Below are 21,248 nucleotides of genomic sequence, written 5' to 3'. Positions count from 1 at the left end.
AAGTTATCGAACAATTAGTTTGCTTCCTTCTTTAAGTTAATTATTTGAGAGAGTTATTTTGAATAGAATGATGATTCACATTAATCAGAATTCTATTTTCCCTGATGAACAATTTGGTTTTCGTCACGGACATTCTACTACACATCAACTTTTGAGTGTAACTAATATGATTAACGCTAGCAAATCTGAAGCTTATTCAACTGGTGTTGCTCTTCTAGATATTGAAAAAGCTTTTGACAGTGTTTGGCACAAAGGGTTAGTAGCTAAATTAGCTCGATTTGATTTTCTTGTATATCTTACTAAAATTATTCAAAATTACTAGTCAAGCCGGACTTAGCAAGTAAGCTATCAAAATTCATGCTCTGAAAGGACACCTATTAGAGCTTGTGTCCCTCAGGGCAGTATACTTGTGCCAATGTTATACAATATTTTTACTTCTGATCTTCCTGATGTACCAGAAGGAAAAGGTTGAAGATTATTTGCTGATGATACTTTGCTTTCAGCTAAAGGTCGAAATTTACGGGTGGTACGAAGTAGATTGCAACAAAATTTAAAATTCCTTTCTGAATAACATGAAAATGTTGAAAATTTCTCCTAACGCTTCTAAAACTAAACTTATTTTATTTCCCCACACTCACACTTGATCGGAATCTTTTTTTTTTAATCACATTGAAGATCCCAAGTAACACCGATAGTTTTAATAGACTCCTCAGGCCCCTTATAAAACCAAAACTTTGTCTAGTATCCTGCTATAAAACTTTAAATGTTACTTGGTATATTTAATCTTAATGTAATAAATACACTAAATCACTTTATTCTCTCATCAACAGGAAATCCAAACTGTGCTTGAGAAATAAGATGCTTATTTATGTACAAACAGGTTTTCCGATCAGCGATAATGTATGCAGTTCCGATTTGGTGTAGCTGCTACGCGACAAGAAGAAAGCAAAGATAGTAGATATAAAGAATTAAGATACCGAACTCTTTACATTTTGCATAAAAATTCCAACAGACATTTCTTTTTACAAACATCAGCATCATCTACTGATGGAAAAGGTCAACATTTCTCACAAATTGTGTTTTATAATCGCAACGTGTATAAAATTATTTCAATTATTTTTAAAGAAAGCCATCCAGAGGATTCAGAACATCATTTTCCAGCTTCCACCTTGGCACAGCACCGAAAATCATCATCGGATAGCGGGCACTCTTTTATTTTTTTAAATATAATTTATACGTTTGCATTGAAGTTCTTTAGAAGTTCCTCATGGAACCAAAAGTTTCGTAACAAGTTCTGCAACGAACCGAAAAGTTCGTAAGAAGTTCTTCATGGAACCAAAAATTTGTAAGAAGTTCGTAACGACGCACGATAGTCCAAATTGAATCCTGGATTATTAAAGGTACTTGGAACGCACAAAATTGTTCTATGCTACTTTTATAGACTTTTCATGTTCGTTCAGAAGTCCGATTCAAGCACTTATATTCAATTCTCTCGAGGACCTTTTACTCAGCCAAATGTGAACTTTTAATGCACAAGATTAAGTATCTATGCGACTTTTGGTTACTTGGGTATTTATTTTACCATAGTGCTCCTAGTTGTCGGATCTGGAATGTTTTGGCAGCACTTTGTAGAGGAATGTTTCTTCTACCAGTGCTGAAAATTTCATTACGATTCGTTTTGTTTCAAAAAAGTTACACGTGATGGAAGCCGCGAGATGAAAATAAATTTTGAACACCCACGTCAAAAACCCGACGTGGTCGGGTTCAAAAATCGCGAAATCGTTAAAAATGGTTAAATCAACCGTGTGTAGCGTTCTCAAACGTTTCCGTGAGATGCGTACTATAGATCGGCAGGTTCATACCGAGCGTCATAGTGGAATTAAGGATCGGAAACTGCATTTGAAGGTGTTGAGAACGATCAAGGAAAACACAGGGTAGTCGGACTATGACATTGCCAAGAAATTCAACGCCGACCGGTGCACCGTCAGCAGAATTCGTCTACGCGAAGGAATACGATCCTATCGGACCAGTAAGCAACCAAACCGGACATTGAAACAGAATTTAGTAGCCAAAGGACGTGCCCGCAAGTTATACAAGAAGATTCCAACGAAGTTCGACGGATGCATCCTCATGGATGGCGAAACGTACGTGAAGATGGATTTTGGGCAGCTTTCTGGCCAAAAATTATGTAAAGCCACTGCAGTGGTGCACTGCACTGGTCATGGTGATGTCCCCGGCAACTTCAAATTCGTTTTTGCTGATAAGTTTGCAAGAAAGTGTTTGATCTGGCAAGGTATTTGCAGCTGCGGACGAAAAATTCCGGTTTTTGTGAAAAACAAGACCATGCCCAAGTAACCACAAGTCACATAGATACTTAATCTTGTGCATTAGAAGTTCACATTTGGCTGAGTAAAAGGTACTCAGGAGAAATGAAAATAGGTGCTTTATTTGGACTTCTGACCGAACATAAAAAGTCTAAACAAGTAGCATAGAACATTTTTGTGCGTTCCAAGTACCTTAAAAAATCCAGAATTCAATAAGGCTCGTCGTGCTTCGTTACGAACTTCTTACGAATTTGTTGGTTCAATGCAGAACTTCTTACGAACTTTTTGGTTCCAAACAGAACTTGTTACGAGCTTTTTGGTTCCATGAGGAACTTATATCGAATTTCAATACAGACGTTAGCGTTGAGATTTTTCACAAGTGTGAATAACAGAATATCAGAACTTCGAATGTACGAGCAACGATTTTTTTGTCTTTATTATTCAGCCTTTAGCTGGTTCGTCTCTACAAGTACAACGAATTTAACCCACAAATAAATCAACTATTTTAATCAAAATGGAAAAATGACATAAATCTTATATATTTTTCACATTGTTTTGCATTTTAAAGAATATTCATATTTAACTAACCGAAAAACACATCTTTTCGTTTACAATTTGATTTTTCTTCTTGCACCTGGAGCAACGTAATTACCGGCTTGTATCGACGGTAGCCTCTTGCAACTAGCGGCAATTTATTCTGTAATAGGATACGCTGGGTTCGAAATTTCTGTATGCCTTTTTTATAGTTGAACAAGGTCCGAAAAGTTTCATTATCGTGGTTGGGAGAACTCTTGATGAGGAATTAAACGCTCTCTATTTTTTAAACTAAAATAGAAAACAGATAGAAAGAAAATTAATTACAAAAAAACAACTTAAAACATAAAAATACTCACGTTCAATTTCAATTCCTCCTAGTTTGTTTTGGAAAAAGTTGAAACATCCTGTGGTGATCAAGTACGAATGTTTACATTTTTAATTATCGCCTGCTTTGAAAAGTCGATAATTCTAAGTTTATTTCATATTGATGTTTAAAATAACAGCAATCTAAGCATTGGCCATGGTACAGAGGTAGCGTGTTCAGTTTTCACCCCGGTTCAAGTTCAAATCTCCAAGCATGAAAATTTTTAAAGTAAGTATGAAACTCATTCACATTCAAAGCAACATCAAAACCATAGCAAGAAAAGGATTTTTTCTTTTTTTCATAAATCATTTTTTTAGGTCTCATGTGGAGGCTGAATAGCCTTCTACTCAGCTTCTATTATGGACTTTAGAAGTATCGATAAGAACTTAAATTTGAGGCTGAGTAGAATGCTACTCATTCGTTTAACAAAGCTGAGTAAGCTTTTAAGAACCTGTTTTATGGAACTTTTGGTTACTTGGGATGGACTCCGAAATTTACAAGGAGGAATGCCTGAAAAACTTTTTTTTTCGTACATTAGATCTCACAAAGGACTAGTTAAGTTTTCGCCAGATTTGGCAAGCTGCCACTTCAGCTAGGAGGTTCTACAGTGGTATTGGGCCAACGGGTGGATTTTGTCGAAAAGGACATCAACCCACCCAACTGCCCTCAATTCCGCTCTATCGAAAAATTTTGGGCAATTGTCAAGCAGAAGATGAAGATTGTAGATGAAAAGATTGTGGAACAAAATGGCCGCTGAGGTCAGCGAATAGGGTGTTCAAACTATAATGAGTGATACTCAACCAAAAGTTCGAAAATTCATCAAAACAACATCGGAATAATTTTTTTATTATTTTTCCTTTAAAGTGCAATAAAAACCCTACATTTCAAGTACAAAACATTTTTATTTCGTTTACATAGCTCCGAGATAGACCCGTTTTAATGCGTCCAGATTTGTAGTGATCCATGCTTTCAGAAAGTTTTTGATATATAAATATTTCAGAGCAATGACTTGGTCGACTACCTGAGGTTATTTGTTAAAATTGGCTACTTGTTAGTTTGGTTATGGATATTCTAGGGATTTTTTTGAACTTGCATAATATTTTGAATGCAACTCGTTGAAAACTCGATTTTTTGAGCACTCAGTCTCGTTGCGAAAATTGACGATTCGTGCTGAAAAATTCACTTCTTGTAACCATCTTATCTTGCTTTTTATAATACCATCAACTTCCAAAAATTTCCTTGTGACAAAGGCCGTTTCCTGTTTCAATGCTGGTTTGGCTAACTTCGGATATAAAAAACGGCGGCTAACCCATCAAAATATCAATAGTCAGCAAGACACATCAAACAAACTGTGGGTGACATTTCGTGGATGCCTTCCAATATTCCTGATTCCTGAAACGTATGCCTTGCATCTTCGGATTTTTAGTCGGCAAACACTTGTCATATCAGTGGCGTTCTCTCAGGGTGCAATTAGGGCACAAGTACCCGGAACACAAGCACAGGCGATGGAATATGTTTACATTTACACCACAAATCGCACCCACACCTTTTTTGTTTTGCCTTTTCCCTACGACATTCGACAATTGTCATCGCAGTCGGAAAATCGAACACGTGACCCTCGTTCACAGCAATCATGTTCAGAAAAAAAAGTTTAACCACCAAACAGTTTCGCTTTTGGGATACCACACGTGGCAGGCTGGATGTTTAGGCTGTTTAGGCCCTCAACTTTAGGGTGATCCTTCTCACTGATCAGTTTTATCCATGTTCAGAAAAGGGGTAATAGCGGCACGTTATCTAAACATACGAGAAAATTGTGCCTAAAATTGTTACTTGTTTATTGTTATTCTTGTTACTTGAATGATTTTAAGTTGCTAAGATAAATAAACTCATAGAGATAAAATTTGAATGACTTTTTCAAAATATGTAAGTAGTCAATGGTTTTGAATATAGTTTTCTAATCTGAAAACATTTTTCGTGACGTGATTAATACCCACTGTCAGCCCTAGATGAACCAAACCCACAGATCACATGGGGTAGAAAGTTGTGGCCACACAAATTCACTTTGCCTCAAAATCGAACATGAAAAGTGTTGGAATAAGAGAAGGGAAAAAAAAATCACTCTAACGAAACGATGTTCTTTTCAACTCCTGCCGATGTTCCGAGAAAAGAGCGCTTCCGGCTGTGTGTCACCCCACGGAAGATAATCGACCTCTCAACTTTCACCCCTCCCGGTGCAATCGAGTTCAGCGAGGAGGGGTGAGATGGTGTGCCATTCTAACCAGATAAATCTAGAGCCCGAAAATATGTTATTTACATTTCCGAGCACTTCTTAATTGCTTGATCAACAAATTACTGTTTGTTGTGTTTGCAGCGGGCAGGCAAGTGATTTTTCCGGAACGATGTAGATTGGTATCGGAGCCTACCAGCCGTGATGATTCTGATGAGATGATATTTCGTGATTTTAGCTTCATGTCATCATGCAAAATAAACCTTTACCAAGGTTGATTGGGTGTTATAAAAATCATTATGTCAAGTTATCGGTCAGCTCTAAAAATTGAATTTAATTTAAACAAGCTGAATCATTTGGTTTAAGACCAAAAAGAAATTTATGTGCTTAATCTTTCTCTTAATTTTTTAAATAGATTTTTAGAGAATTATACTTTACTGACTAGATCAATTGCTAGATTGCGAAGAAAATTTGAGAGGATTTTTCAGATTTAATTCAAGCATTCCATGTATAGGGTGATTTGCCAATCGTTGCACAGGTAAGCACATGATTTTGGTTTTTAGGCTGTATTGTAGTCATTTTAACCGAATTCACTCGATTTTTTTTTGACGATTGCACTTACGCAGAATTGGTTGAAAGCTCAAGTGTTCGAAAAAAGTGACATAAAAATTTAAAAAATCGTTTGAAACAGCTTGTCTGTGCCCAATAGTTGCACAGGAAAATTTAATGTCGAGCCTTATGTCCCAATGGTTGCACATTTTAAAAACCTTCTTAAGGCTCTGCCACCATGTGGTCGAAGAGGCTGATATTTGTAAAGGAAGCTTATTATAAGAACTTCTAGTTCTAATGAAATCCAATTTGGAGACTCCCCCTTTTTAGGGGGCTCTTCCATATAAACCGTCCAATGCACAATGGGAAAATTCAGACCCAAAATCTAAAAAAAAAAACAAAAAGCCGCGCCGGTTTGAAAGAAACTCTTAATCTACCGCTGAATTTTACCGGAGTCATCTGAGTGAAGTGTTATTTTACCTTATTTGCCCAGTATTGAGCTTTTTTTTCTTCATATGTTTTACTAACATAAAATTCTATGCCATTGCAATTCCATAGCTGTAAGGTATTAAATACTTTTTAAGTGTCTATTTACAGGTGAAAGGATGAAAGGACGCGATCTATTTTGCCCCGCTTTACTCCTATGAAGAAGATGTCATTTTATAAAATAATTACTTTAGCATTCACTTGGGAGATCGATTTTTACATAATGAACTAGCAGACCCGGTAAACTTCGTCTTACCATGTTCAATTCGGCGTCCATTTTCTATTTTTCCTAGTTTTCTTTACATTTCCCTTCTTTCCCTTTACTCGAATCGTCCCGCATAATTCTATCAAAATTAAACCAAAGAACTTAAACTCAATGGGTCTTATAAAATCCAATTTTTGTAACTGTAATTTTTGTAATAACTGTATGTTGATGATATGTACCTATGTATGTTTCATTTGCTGTATTCCATTCAGTAGATTTATTTCGTTTTGTTATATTGTTTTTAATATCGGGACAATTTTTGGAGTATTTGCCGAATATTTTGCCTAGCGCAGCGCTTTCAGCTCCCAATAAGCTTTGGATGGTGTATTTTTTATAGCTGTAGAAATGGAACACATAAGGAAAGATTTTTTACTAACCATTTTCAAACAGCTTATTATTCACCATTCACATGCTTCGAAGCAGTTTGAATTAAAATCCATATTTTCGCCAAATCATTTCCAAAAAGTTTCGCCTGATACTTAAGTTACGGACTTTACAAATTTCAACTTAAAGTTTTCCCAACAGCACTTGTCATGGTATTAAATCTGGTGATTTTGTGTATTGCTAATTCCTTTTTTTTATTCAAACAAAAAATGCAAATTAATTCCTTTGAACTTTAACTCAATGAATCAAAGAAACGATTGGTTTTGAAAAGAGGAAAACATATGTTTAGATATATTCACCCATTATTTTAAAGATTTTTATTCAAGCAGTTCTGATTTCTAAATTTCCTGAACATTGTTGGTGGTGATCTGTGATTTCATTTAGGATTACGTTATATTTTTAAGATTTAATAACATTTAATTGATAAGCAGATTTTTTTTAAATTTAATAGATTGAAAATAAATAATCTGTTCAGGCTACGATGGTTTCATGAGTTCATTTTATTTCCTGGAAATTATCATATAAACAAAACCTTAATAAAAATTATGTGTCTTTTTTACTTTAAATCTTAATTTTCAAAAATGAAACACCGGTCAAATCCTAACGAATATCACCACAGTTCAACTTTCATATGCTCTGGAAAAAGTAATATTTTCAAAAAAAATATTAGTTATGTTGACAAAAAGAAATATCGAAGTATGTATTTGTCCCATTTATTGGGGCAAGTGAAAACACATAGGTCTTTTTAGATGCGTCAGTGAAAATACTTTAAAATTAATTTAATACTTGTTCTTGTTTGTCTGTTAAATCAACTTTTATTGCTATATCCTAAGTTTTTCTCCGGAATAAATTAATGCTTGGTACTTCAATTTCACTGAATGCTGTTCAACCAAAAGACCTTGATTTACAAAGACCTTTATAATAATTTTGAATATCAGCTTCAGATTCAACACTCGGGATATCCTTTCTGACCATTTTGAAGATAAAATTCTTAAATTGTAGATGTTTCATAGCTTAATTGCGCGTTTTCACTTATTTCACCTAAGAAATTACAGGAATTAATATTTTTTTAACACTATCAGGTCATATTAAAAGTTTATCATAAAAATCTGCTGCCCCTGGAATATCAATCACAAAAAAGCTTTTCAACAAAAAAGAGAATCAAAAGTCTCTTCTATATAGCCAAAATATGTAAATAAAAACACACTTTTCATGTTAAATTTGTACTTGTGTATAAACAAACAGTAAACGTGTACACAGTTTTGGTGAATGATTTAAAAAAAAAGTTAAGTTTATTTAATCAAAATTTTTTTTGGGCCCAACAATTTTTAGATGAAGAAATAATGCATACATTTTTGTAAAAGTTGATAGTTTGCTTAATTAGTTTGATAGTTGATAGTTAGAAATTCTTCCGGAAAATGCATATCCTCACTTTTTGTTATTAAAAAGTAAATTATTTTATTGATAACTTCAATTTACGTTTGCAAAAAATCAAATAGTTCATTCGTCCTTTTAAAACTTCAATTCTATCTAATCTATTTCAAAGAACAGACTCTTGTTGAGAGGACGAATGGCCAAGTTGGTTAAAATCCTATATGAATAAACAAATTAGAAGAGAATAGACTCTTGTTCAGATAATGTGTCTAGCATTCTAGGCGTATTGGATTATAAGAAATTGAATGTAAAGCTTCCCATTTTTTTTATTTTTAAACGTCCTCAAAGTGTCATAACATTATTTCATATTTATCTTTACCAAGTTCATATTTTTTGGCAACAATTTACTACTTAAATTAACACGAATTAAAAATGGTTTTGATATTTGAAATCGTTTATATGGTTTTGATTCGATCGATAAAATATCAATCCGTGTCACATCTAGGCGTCATTTATTACCATGTGTTGTGTACAAATAAAATAAGCAAGAAAAAAAACACATCTAGGTTGCATATCGCCCCCACGTGCATAAGAAATATAGGTACTTGGTTGAGAAATAGGCGCCTAATTTTAAAATTTTTCCAGCGATCAATGAACAGTATGCTTTGGTTACTATTATCTAGTAACGACGTTTGCTAGCGGCGCCTCGCCCATGCAGACGAAAAACAAACCCCTCGAAGAAAAGAAAATCTCTAAAAATGGATGTCCGACTTTCCAATTTCAGATTTTGGCAAAACAAATATTATATGTTTTATTCTATCAGCAAAATGGCAACCTGAGTCACATCTTGGCGTCATTCATAACCATGTGCTGTAGAAATGAGCTAGGAATCAAGAACAAAAAAAATCACATCTAGGCTTCATATCGCCACCACTTGCATTGAAAATATGCTTGGTTGAGAAATACGCGCCAAAATATTCTCACTGATGAGTATGCCATGCCATGGTTACCATCTTCTAACGACGTCAGCTCGCGACGCCTCGACCTTGGAGACGAAAAACAAACCGCCCAAAGGAAAAAAAAAATCTCAAAAAAATGGAAGCCATGACTTTTATTTCATTCAAAAAACTACAAATTTAGTTATTACGGACAACTGATGCGACTTTGTGTTGTTTTTATTCGATATAAACCGATTCGCATGGCTACAGAATATTCTAAAAATAATTTCATTCGAATCGTTTGGGTCATTTCGGAGGAGTAGTACTACAAACACCGTTACAAGAGAATTTTATATAATAGATATCAATTTAAAGCTTAAAAATGGACTCCATCTCTCCCAAAGTGTCAGATCGTTGGTCTGATTTTTTGAATCTTAATAGGGTAAAATACCTAGATTTCGACAGTTTTTACTTGTTTCGTTAGAAAAACCATGTGAATAAATTAATTGACTGAAGTTTTTCATCTCAAATATGATTGGTTCTATGAATCAGACTTTTTTCTTCATTCTCTACCTTTTTTATTGATCAAAACTATCAAAGCAAAGTTTTTATTATCCTTTTACTAAAAACTCTGTATGATCTAGTTTTCGACATTCAATTTTAGTTTTCGACACAAAAAGTTTTAGTTTTCGACAAGAACATTTGCACCTCCTTTGTTAGCACAGGAATATGAATATTTGTATATTAGAATTGCTTGTCTACTTCACGGCGTTTTTTACACCATGGAAACAGTATAAACATACCCAGGAAGATGGGTGTCAAAAAATAGATTGTTGGGTGAATTTTCGACTCTAGTTTTCGACAGCTTAAAAAACAGTTGAAATTTCTTAAATATAAGCAAAAGTTTGAAATAAATTACCGAAAAGAGTGATTTCAGATCCTTATCCATCCATTGATTCCTTTTATGTTGCTTTCAATCGAATATAAGGGGAGTTTTTTCATGGTTCAAAATCATTCTTATTTGGTCGATGGCATTGGATTTCACAGGTGATTTAGAATGTTACTTTTGAACTATTGATTTACTACTTTTAAACAATTTATTTAGAAGAATTTTTATATTCAACGTATACTAAACAGGGAGAGCAAAAATAGAAAAATATGAAGATAGATAGCTTGAGTCAACAAATAGAAACAAAAGCCTTTTATCAAAAAATTGTCGAAAAATAGCTCCTGTCGAAATCTAGAGTATCTACCCTAAATCGTTCAAAAAGTAATTTGAGATAAATATCTTTTTCATGAAATTAGTATTATTTTTAATGAACGTAACCTCTGTAGCATTTCATCAAACTTCTAGAAACGGTAATTTCACATTGATATCTTTCCCAACAATTTTCCGGCTGAAAATCTGTTTTGATCAAATTAAGTTTCACAAAGTTATGACTTTTTATTTTTCTGAATAATAAGGGCCAAATAAAGTTTCAGAGGAGTAGGCGATGTTTTCTGCCAATCGCACGCGTTTTTCTTTCCGCCCGTGAAAATTTTATAAAATCTTAAATTTTTCAACGTTTTATAGATATTTAAGTATCAAAAAGTGTCTAAATTTGATGGATGGGATAAAGTTCAAAAGTGTGCACTGGATGTTCCGTGAATTCCTCGTGAAATGAGTTAAATTCTAAAAGTTGGTAAACGGGTGGCTACGTAAGCGACATAGTTTTGTTCGGCCCAGCTATATCTATTTGGGTTCTCAAAGAGTGTTCAAGGAAAGGAGTGGCCGGGAAAATTGCATGAAGGAATTCAGTCGCTCGAAGAAAATTGATTTGGTGCGATAATCTTAAAGAAAAGTGTGTGCGACCTCTCGGTATAACTCGCAAACAGCTTTCGTCTAAAGTGAGTCGTAGAAGTTGGTTGTTATCGAGAGAGCTCAGAACTGTGATTTGCAAGAAATTGGATACGGGGCAGGTTCAAAGATTCATACTAAAATTTGATAAGACAGTATAAAAAAATCGTGTTCGTTAAATACTGAATTTTGGCAGAAGCGACCATTGACGTAGCGTATTTTGGGTTTCACGAGTGGCTTAAGTAAAGGAAGAAAGAGTTCGAGTTCGGCAAACTTGCGGGAACAATTTTCAGGTTGCTGAGATGCGTGTCATTTTTTTCGTGTCTAACTTACAAGGACGTTTGTATTCCGCGTACGGTTCAAAGTAAAAAATGGAAAAAATAAAATATATCCGAAGTGTTTAGCTCGAAGGTAAAAGAGTGACGCTCAGAAAAAGAAAGAATTTTTTGGGTAAGTGTGGTTGCAATGCAAATGTGGTTTCTAATTCGTGTACGCTGAAGAACTATCGAGGAATTATTCCGAAGAAAAATACTGGTACACGATAAGTATTTTTGGAAACAAATAATAACATACATTTATTTATTGATAATTTCATTTTCCCTACCTTTGAAATATGATTTCATTTAGCCATTGCCTGCGATGAACTTCATTATCAATCATTGTTAAAACTACAAGGGTAAATTAAAAAAAAAACCTTTCGAGCTCAAACAGACCTCGGAAGGTTTTATCTGCTACTAATATTTTCCGTTTCTCTTTTTTATTTACAAGAGCGAGTAAAGGCGCTTTATCCTTGGTCGATGACCAGATATGATTCTGCACTGAAATCCAAAACAGAAAAAATAAGTTAAGAATACTTCAAAATGTTTCTTTTCTAAGGTTTTGTGATTTCTATGTACTAAATAAATCATTTCCAGCCCCTCTAGAATGGTCCTGGTGATTGGCGAAGTTTCCTTAAATTAAACATGGTTTCTTCATCAAGGAGCAATTTTCTTAGCATGCTTCCAACGATACTGTCCATTTGAAACGTATGGTACTGGTGGTCCACGTTTCTTCCTGTTCCTATGTTCCGGATGTCTCTGCGTTCTCTGCTCCATGGTAGGCCCAACCACTTCATGTTTTTGATTATTTTTACGTTTTTATGTTAAAGTAAACAAAAACATGATCAAAGACAAGAAGAATAATTACACACTAGTATTATTCTTTGGGACTCAGACATAAGTTCTGGCTGTGGAAGTATGATTAGTGATTAGTGATAAGGGCCAAATAAAGTTTCACTAAAAGTCTCTGGTCGAGCTCGATGGCAGATTTGAATTTCTGAGAAAATTGCACATGATAAGTAATATTTCGGGTCTTCCAACATTCGACTTCGAGTTTTTTGGGATTTATGGTCGTAGTTTTCCTATTGTACAATATTTTGACAACATTATTATCGAAATCAAGGGCTCCGCTGTTGACATGAAATATAATTTTTTTTATTCTTCAGATTCTTTGCATAAAATGTTGAGTGAATGGTCAGGGTAAAGGAGTTTTCCTTATAAATTTGATAGAAAAGTAGTCCCTTAAAGCCAAAGCAGTATTAGTGATTTTAGCTATTCTTAAGTTTCATGTTTTGCCAACATGAGAAAAAGCAAAAAAATTCACGAAAAAAGTTATAACCATTTCACAATAAAAAAATGGAATCCATTGAAAAGTATTGTAACATAGCAGGCTTTGCTTGCTGGAGCTTTCAATAATTTCATGACAAGTTTTGCGAAGGTTTTATAACTCAACTAATTCATTGGCTATGCAAAGCAGTTAATTGCGATTTTTTTCATTTTCATCATACGGTTAAACAGCTTTCAAAAAAGCTATCAAAGACACTAAAATTTAAAAATATTTAATTTGTTTTTTTGTGTGATATCGAATACCATTTCTAAGGTGCAAGTTAGCTTTGGTTTTGGTTCACTTGAAATGTATATAAAAAACTAAAAAATATTTCAAAAAAAAAAATTTTACTTTCAGTACATCTCTGGTGATTTTTGAATTAAAATTTTCATTTCCCGTACAAACCTCCTTATAAATCAAAACACGTTGCGCGTACTCAGGACTCAATGAATTGCTTCCAAAATTTTTATTGCTATTTGTGGCAGCTAAAAAAAGTTTTTGGAAGTATACAAATTAATAAATTTGAATTTTCCATACAAATTTTGCAGCGGACTTATATACAACAATGGGTCAAGAGGAAGTTGAGCGTTGCACGTTGCAATTGTAGCACGACCCGATTTTTCAGCTGGTTATACTTGGATCGTTTTTTTTTCGAAATCATGGGGTTAGAATTGTTCAACAAACGTTTTGTAGAGAAAACCGATACGAAAAATGTTTTGTTCTGACGTAAAACCTCATTTACAACCTCAAATTAAAAATGTCGTTAGATGGATATTTTACAACAGAAATTATCGCGAAATGCCTCATTTCATCAGTTAACATTCCAATTAACATGATTCAGTTATATTTTTGGAAATAAGTTGAAAACCAGCTGAAATATTGACAGTTTAAGTCGTTCAGTGCAACAATGGGTGAGGGGCCAACGATAGGCAAATCACCCTTTTATTTTGGGTTGAATAACGAAAACTTTCAGACAAACGGATATTTTTTCGTCGATGGTGGTCTTTCAAATCTTATTGTTTTAATGACATAGTTTTAAATCTGTTGTTATCGTTCGAACGTTGAATTATGAAAATAAAACTCAGAAGATCTAAAAAAATCCTCAAAGATAATTGAATAATGAACCATCGTGATCATTTTTGCACTTACACTCTTTTTAGAATGAGTAAATTCAACAAATTTCTCTCTCTCTCTCTCTCTCTCTCTCTCTCTCACCTCAATAACGACCAATAATATTTTAATACTTCGCCGAAAAAAAATGGAAATTTAATTTTTAGAATTTTTAAGTAGAAAATCATGTTTAAGTATAAAATCATCTAGATTATAGGTGGCTAATATTTCCACCAAAATCGACTTATTATGAGCAGCCAGCAGAAACTGAATTTTTTTATAAAAATTTCGCATCACGGATGCGCCTGTGGGCTCTTTATGCATATCGAAGGAAAAAAAAAGTGTGCATATGTTCAGGAGCCTTTGGGGCTCAAAAACCTTATGGCCCGCGGCCAAATTAATTTCGACTATCAAAAATCACGTCGAGTTTGCTATGCATATCCGATTGTGTTTGGGCGAGCAAAACAATATCGTTAGCCAGGTCATGGTCGTTCAGTTGCTCCATTGTTGAAGGATTCCACGGCAATCCTCGGTTGGGAGTACGGTCAATCAATCCAGTCAGAATCTGATCCATTACGATTAGAAAAAAAGTTGCGGTAATAACCCAAGCAACCTAAAGTCTCGTTAAAAAGGTTGAACAAAGCTTAATCAGCATAATCAATGTGCTGAAGTTCGTTTTATTCAGCCCAAAATTTAAGTTCTTATTGAAACTTTGAAGTTCCATTATAGATTTGAACGGCCTTTCTATTCAGCCCACAAATAAACGTTTAATCAGTAAAAACAAAAAATAATTCTCATTTTCTCTTTTACTTTGGTCACCACCAGCCCATGTGGTATCCTAGAAAAAGAAAAAGAAAAAAAAGCCCATGTGGTGCTACCGGTTTCTCGGCATCCATCTTTATTCCTTCCATCACCTCCCTCAATTGATCTTTGTTTGATAAATGCCGGCACGCACGACAGTTCTGCTACACAATTATTTGATTCGCTTACTCAAGCAATCAAACAACCTAATGGAAAAAATAGTCCTGGTACCAGATTTGAACCCGATCCTCCGAGATGATAGCCAAACACGCGGCCACTGGGCCATGCCTAGATGTTGCCTTGCCGGCAGCTTAAATTCGAAGTGGTTATATGCTTGCTACCTGCGACCAGCAGCAAAGACGTATGTATGTTGATTATTACTAAGAAACATTACGAAACGGCATATAAATCAATCATCGGTTAAAATAATATCGGTTTAAAAAAATGGCATTCCATGTTTAAAACCGTTAAGCATGAAATTGTATAAATTCTTGAGTTTATCTTGATATTTAATTAATGAATTGCTTCAACTGACTTTATATGTGTGATAAATTCGTGGTAATTAAATACAGTTGGACGAAATTTTGTAAAGTCAAAATAGTTACTCTTTTCAAAAACAATCATTTGCGAGTTAGCTTTAAGTTGTTCTGAGTGGAAGTTTCAAAATAAATTATACATTTCAACAATTTCCAAGCTTCAAAAAATGATTTATTTTTTATATGCCCTTTTGTGATGTTCGTTCACATTTCATATTCATAAAATGGCGGACATGTCTCAAAAGAGGCTATTTGAGGAACTTTTCGGAACTTGAAGTTCACTGAAGGCTATTTGAGGAACTTCTTGGAACTTGAAGTTCACAGAAGGCTATTTAAGACCTAATTTGTAACTTTTATACTGTGTGGATGCGATTGAGAGCCGCCCAGATGTTTTCATGGTTAAGTCGGTCGAATGCTTTTTCGAAATCAACGAACACCAGCAGAAGAGATTCCAGGAATTCGTTGATTTGTTCCAGTATGATTCATAGCGTTGCAATGTGGTCCACACATGATCCTCCTGATCGGAATCCAGCTTGGTGCCGTCTGAGTTTAGCGTCGATTTTCTCCTGATTCCTGTTCAGGATCACTTTGCAGAGTACTTTGAGGGTTGTACAGATCAAAGTTATGCCACGCCAGTTACCGTACTCGGTCAGGTCTCCTTTCTTCGGGAGCTTTACAAGGATACCCTGCATCCAGCGGCCGAGAATATTGCAGTTTCCCAAATGTCAGCGAAAAGAAGGTGCAACATTTTGCAGCGTCGGCGTCGGCAGCATTTCAGCAGGGATAAAATCGATCCCAGGTGCTTTGTTGGATTTCATGTCTTTGATTGCCGCTTCTATTTCAGCCAACGAGGGCGCTTCCGAGTTGCACCATTTATGCGACTTATTCTGGCGCTTAGAGCTGCGGGTTCTATTGGCCATCGATATTTGTGACTCGGAAGAGTTGTTCGAAGTGCTCAGTCCATCGTTTGAGCTGATCTGTTCGATCGATCAATAACTAACCTGCTCGGTCTTTTAGCGGCATTCTACCATTAGTCCTTGCACCACTAAGGCTGCGAGTAATGTCATAAAGTAATCGGATGTCTCCATTGGCGGCGGCCCTTTCTCCCTCTTCGGCTAGGGAGATTGTCCAGGCTCTCTTTTCTCGTCTACAAGCTCGTTTAACTGCCTTTTCCAGCTCCGCATATCGTAAGCGGGCGGCTGCTTTGGCTGACCCGGTACATGCGTGCTCAATTCCGACTTTCGCCTTTCTCCGATCATCGACCATCCTCCAAGTTTCATCCGACACCCATTCTCTTCTTCTTCCACAAACTTTACCGAGAGTACCATGGCTCGTCGTGATAAAGGCATTCTTGATTCCACACCACTGTTCTTCGACTGTTCCGTCTGTCGGCAGCTCCGAGGCTCGGGATTCTAGCTGTTCAACGTATGCCCTTTCCACCTCTGGATTCTCCAATCGGCGGTCGTCGTATCGACACTCGACTTTCTCCTCGCGCCGTTGGACACACGAAAATATCAGTCGCATCTCGCCAAGGACGAGGTGATGGCCAGATGCAATGTCTGCGCTTCGTTTGTTGCGGACATCAAGAAGGCTCCTTCTCCATTTTCGGCTGATTCAGATGTGATCCATTAGATTTTCTGTTCGGTCATCTCGGGATACCCAAGTGACCTTATGTGATGGTCGTTGGAGGAAGAGCGATCCACCGATCTCTATGTTTTTGTTGTCACAAAATTCTTCAAACAGCTCTCCGTTTTCGCTCATCTGTCCAGGCCATGGCGCCCCATGAGGCTCAAATCCTGATTGTCGGAGCCAATCTTTGCGTTGAAGTCGCCCAAATGGATTTGAATGTCACCCTTTGGAATTTTCTTAACCACGCTGTTCAGTTGACTGTAAAACTGCTCTTTCCCCTGCCAATCGACAACGTTAGTTGGCGCATAACACTGAACCATTGTAAGGTTTCTAACCCGTGTTCTAAATGTGGCTTCGATTATTTTTCGTTTATCGGTTTCTATCTTATAAGGGCCGCATGGGCCTGCGGGCTTAACGGGAAACCAATTCCTCGTTCTCGAGTATCATTTTCTTCCCGTATGCCAGAGTAAAGCAGGACTCGCCCGGACTGTGTCTTGTGTTCTCCAGTGTTAGGCCAACAGACTTCGCTCAGTCCCAGAATTTCAAGCTTGAGTCGGCTAGCTTCTCTAGCAAGTTGAGCCAGCTTGCCTTGTTGGGCAAGGGTTCAAACGTTCAAAGTTCCAATTCGTATCCGTGTTTTCATGCTAAAATTCGTCGCCAAAGTTCCAGGTCGGTCCTTTTTTCGGATTCCGTAACAATTTTATAAATCGGGAGCCGATTTTTGGTCGAACATTCTTTTTTTAGATAACGCCAGTCGTTTGACATCAAAATTAAATTCTTGATTTTTTTTGATTTTCATCTATGTTTCATCATTTTGCATCATACTTATGAATGTTAATGAAGAAATCAAGCAGTTTGATAAAGTATTATAGCTCAAATATCAAATTCCTTAACGCTAGAGGAGCATCCCTTAAAACCCCCTTTTGAACCTTTGAAAACCTTTGGAATTCTGAAAAACTCCTTAGAATGCAGTTATTTATTCAAATACTAGCTGACCCGGTGTGCTTTGCTACACCTTTCAAAATCGAATGATATTTTCAGAATTTACTCAAATTTTTACTGTTTTGTTGGCATTTTTTTAAATCAAATTATAACATAATTCATAAGCAACCGCTATAAAATGAGAGCTGCAGGTGGAAGTTCGGTTGGCAATCCAAAAATAACTTAAACTTATATTCTGAATCTTGATCCATAAATTTGTGTTAAAAATCTGATAATTTTAATCTGTTTCTTTAAGCTTTGCCCTAAAAAAGAAGGGTCTCAAAAAAATCGTATGCAAATAATTCAACTGATAAAATATGGTGATTTTTGCTTGATATATTCTGGATTTATGCTAGAAAACTGATAAGAGAGCCCTCCTATCCTTCCCCCCCCCCCTGCTGAATAGGGGGTGATCTTTAATAATCATACCAATTTTATTCATTCCCAAAAATCTTCTTGTATCAAATATTGTTAAATTGGTTGATAAGCTTTTAAGCTTTACAACAAAATTTATATGGAACCCCCTCCTTTTATCTCCTCTCTACACTGTAAAGCGAAAGGGTCTATAACAATCGTAGAAACATATCTCGCAGCCAAGTACCTTTCCATGCCATATTTGTTTCCATTTGTTGGCTTCGTTAGCATAAATTGAGAACTAATGCTAACAAAATTATATTGGGCTAACCTCCCTCCTCCCATGTACCTACTCACTGAATAGAGCATGGTGTGTCAGATAATCATAGAATTATACCAAAATGATTTTCCATGTTAAGTTTTGTCCATTTCTCGGATTTTGTAGAAAAAAAAAATGGTTAAATGAAAGCCTCCATGCCATATTTGTTTCCATTTATTGGCCTCGTTTGTTAGCATAAATTGAGAACTTATGCTAACAAAATTGTATTGGGCTAACCTCCCTCCTACAATGTACCTACTCACTGAAAGGAGGATGGTGTCAGATAATCATAGAATAATAATGGAAAACCAAAATGGTTTTCCATGTTAAGTTTTGTCCATTTCTCGGATTTTGTAAAAAAAAGTTAAATATAAGCTTTCCTTTCCCTTCCTATGTTCCCAATTCTATCCTTCTACTGCAAGAAAGAAATTGTTTCACATTGAAAAATTTCTCGTATTGAAATACCATCCCATACAAAATTTGGTTTTATTTGTGTAGTAAATTTTTGGGTTATGCACAAACTTGAAAGGAAGAACCATCCTTCCCTTCCGTTCTCCCCATTGAATGGAGGGAGGAGAACTTATTATTCATAAAAGTATTTTTCGTACTCAAATACTTTCTGAAGCCAAATTTGGTTTCATTTGCTCGATTAATTCTCGAGTTATGCTAAAAAATTTTATGGAAGCCCCCCTTTCCCTTTTAATATCTTTCCGCTTAAAAAAGTGGGACTTCCATTTATAATAGAAACATTTCTCGTATCCAAATACCCTCACATGCCAAATACGTTTCCATTTGCTCGATCAGCTCTCCAGTTATACTGAGGATTGTAAGGGAGATCTCTCCTCCCCCTTTTGATCTACCTCTTTGAAGGAGTGAGGGATACCAAATATTCATAGAAGCATTTCTCGTACCCAAATATCGTTCCATGCCAAATTTGGCTCCATTTGCTGTTGTAGTTCTTGAGTTATGCAACAAAAATTGTATGAAACTTTACTCCCTCTTTCCTTTCTCCCCGCTGGAAGAAGGGAGGGGTCTCAAACTATCATAAGAACATGTCACGTTTCAAATATCCGCCCATGCCAAATTTGGTTCCATTTGCTTGATTAGTTTTTGAGTTATGTGAAAAATTAAAAAGGGGGCCCCTCCCCCCTTTATATCTCCCCACTGGAAAGAGGGAGGGGTCTCAAATAATTATAGAAATATGTTTCGTATCCAAATACCTTCCCGTGCCAAATTTGGTTCCATTTGCTTTATTAGTTTCTGAGTTATGTGAAAAAAAATGAAAGAGTCCCCTCCCCCTTTCAACTGCAAAGAGGGAGGGGTTTCAAATAATCATTGACTTATTTTTCGTATCCAAATAGCTTCCGATGCCAAATTTGGTTCCAATATCTTGATTAGTTTTCGAGTTATATGAAAAATTGTAAGGTAGCCTCCCTCCCCCTTTTCTATCACCATACTGAGAGGAGGGAGGGGTACTTCATATTAATTGAAATATTCCCCGTTCCCAAATACCACCCCATGCCAATTTGATACCATTTGCGTGATTGGTTGTCGAATTATGCAAAAAATTGTCTTTTGTTTGGGAGACCCCTCCCCCCCTTCCTGTAAGGGGGAGGGGTCCCAAACAATAATAGGAACCTTCCCCGACCTCCAATACCCCCACCTGCCAAGTTTCACGTAAATCGGTTCAGTAGTTTCTGAGTCTATAGGGAACAGACAGAAAGACAGACAGACAGACAGCCAGACAGACAGACAGACAGACAGAAATTCATTTTTATATATATAGATTTCGTAGAAGCATTATTATTCACTTTTACACAGTAAATTTTTAAAAATAATCTTGTTTTTGTTGCAAAACTCAAGTGGTACTATTTCTTATTTCGCACCCCTTTTTCACAGTTTTTGCCCTCAACGCCAACTGCTACGTCCAAACAAAGTAAATTTATGCTTGATTTATCCGTAAAAACAATTCAGAATAAACTGTAGAAGAAAATTTTCGTGATTTCCAATAATTCATATTTTAACAAGCAAAACACATAGTGGTACTATTCTTATTTCGCTTTCTGTAGCTAGATCTTTTTAAAGCTGATTTTTTTTTCATTTTTGCACGTTTTAGCTTCAAGATGGCATTACATTCATTAATAAAATAAGAAAAAAAATGCTCAATGCAATCTTCAAAGGACCAAATAACTTCATAACATAATGAAATAGAGGCCTTACAACACAATCAAAATGAAATTGGAATTCATTTTCGTTCAAAACGCGTTTTTCTTAGAAATTTTAGCCAGTCTCATATACATTGTCGATACAATCGTTTTTGTGACGTCCCAAAAAAAACCAATATGGCTCTCGGGCTACTTTATTTAAATACTCCTTGGTAATTTCGACTAAGCGCATGGTAAACGAAAATGAACAAACAATGTAAAAATATTTTTGAATAGAGAAGCGTTATAACAATGAGCAATCAGAGCATAGCTCTGGGCAAATCAACTCTAACGCTTATAACGAGCTGTATAACCTCGGGTACCTTTGACTCAGCCAAATTTGAAAATCGAATTTAACTATTTAAATAAAAGCGTGATTTCTGGT

General features: G+C 35.7%; 1 protein-coding gene across 1 annotated transcript in view; it reads right to left on the bottom strand.

Annotated features, from left to right (window-relative positions):
* Window positions 1-21,248, bottom strand: part of LOC129755025 (photoreceptor-specific nuclear receptor-like) — a 54,128-nt gene that overhangs the window by 19,964 nt on the left and 12,916 nt on the right. The window lies entirely within an intron of this gene.

This window comes from Uranotaenia lowii, chromosome 3 (genome assembly GCF_029784155.1).
Source record: "Uranotaenia lowii strain MFRU-FL chromosome 3, ASM2978415v1, whole genome shotgun sequence".
Classification (NCBI taxonomy): Eukaryota; Metazoa; Arthropoda; class Insecta; order Diptera; family Culicidae; genus Uranotaenia; species Uranotaenia lowii.
Note: the sequence above shows the minus strand (reverse complement) of the source record. Positions and strands in the feature narration are given on the sequence as shown.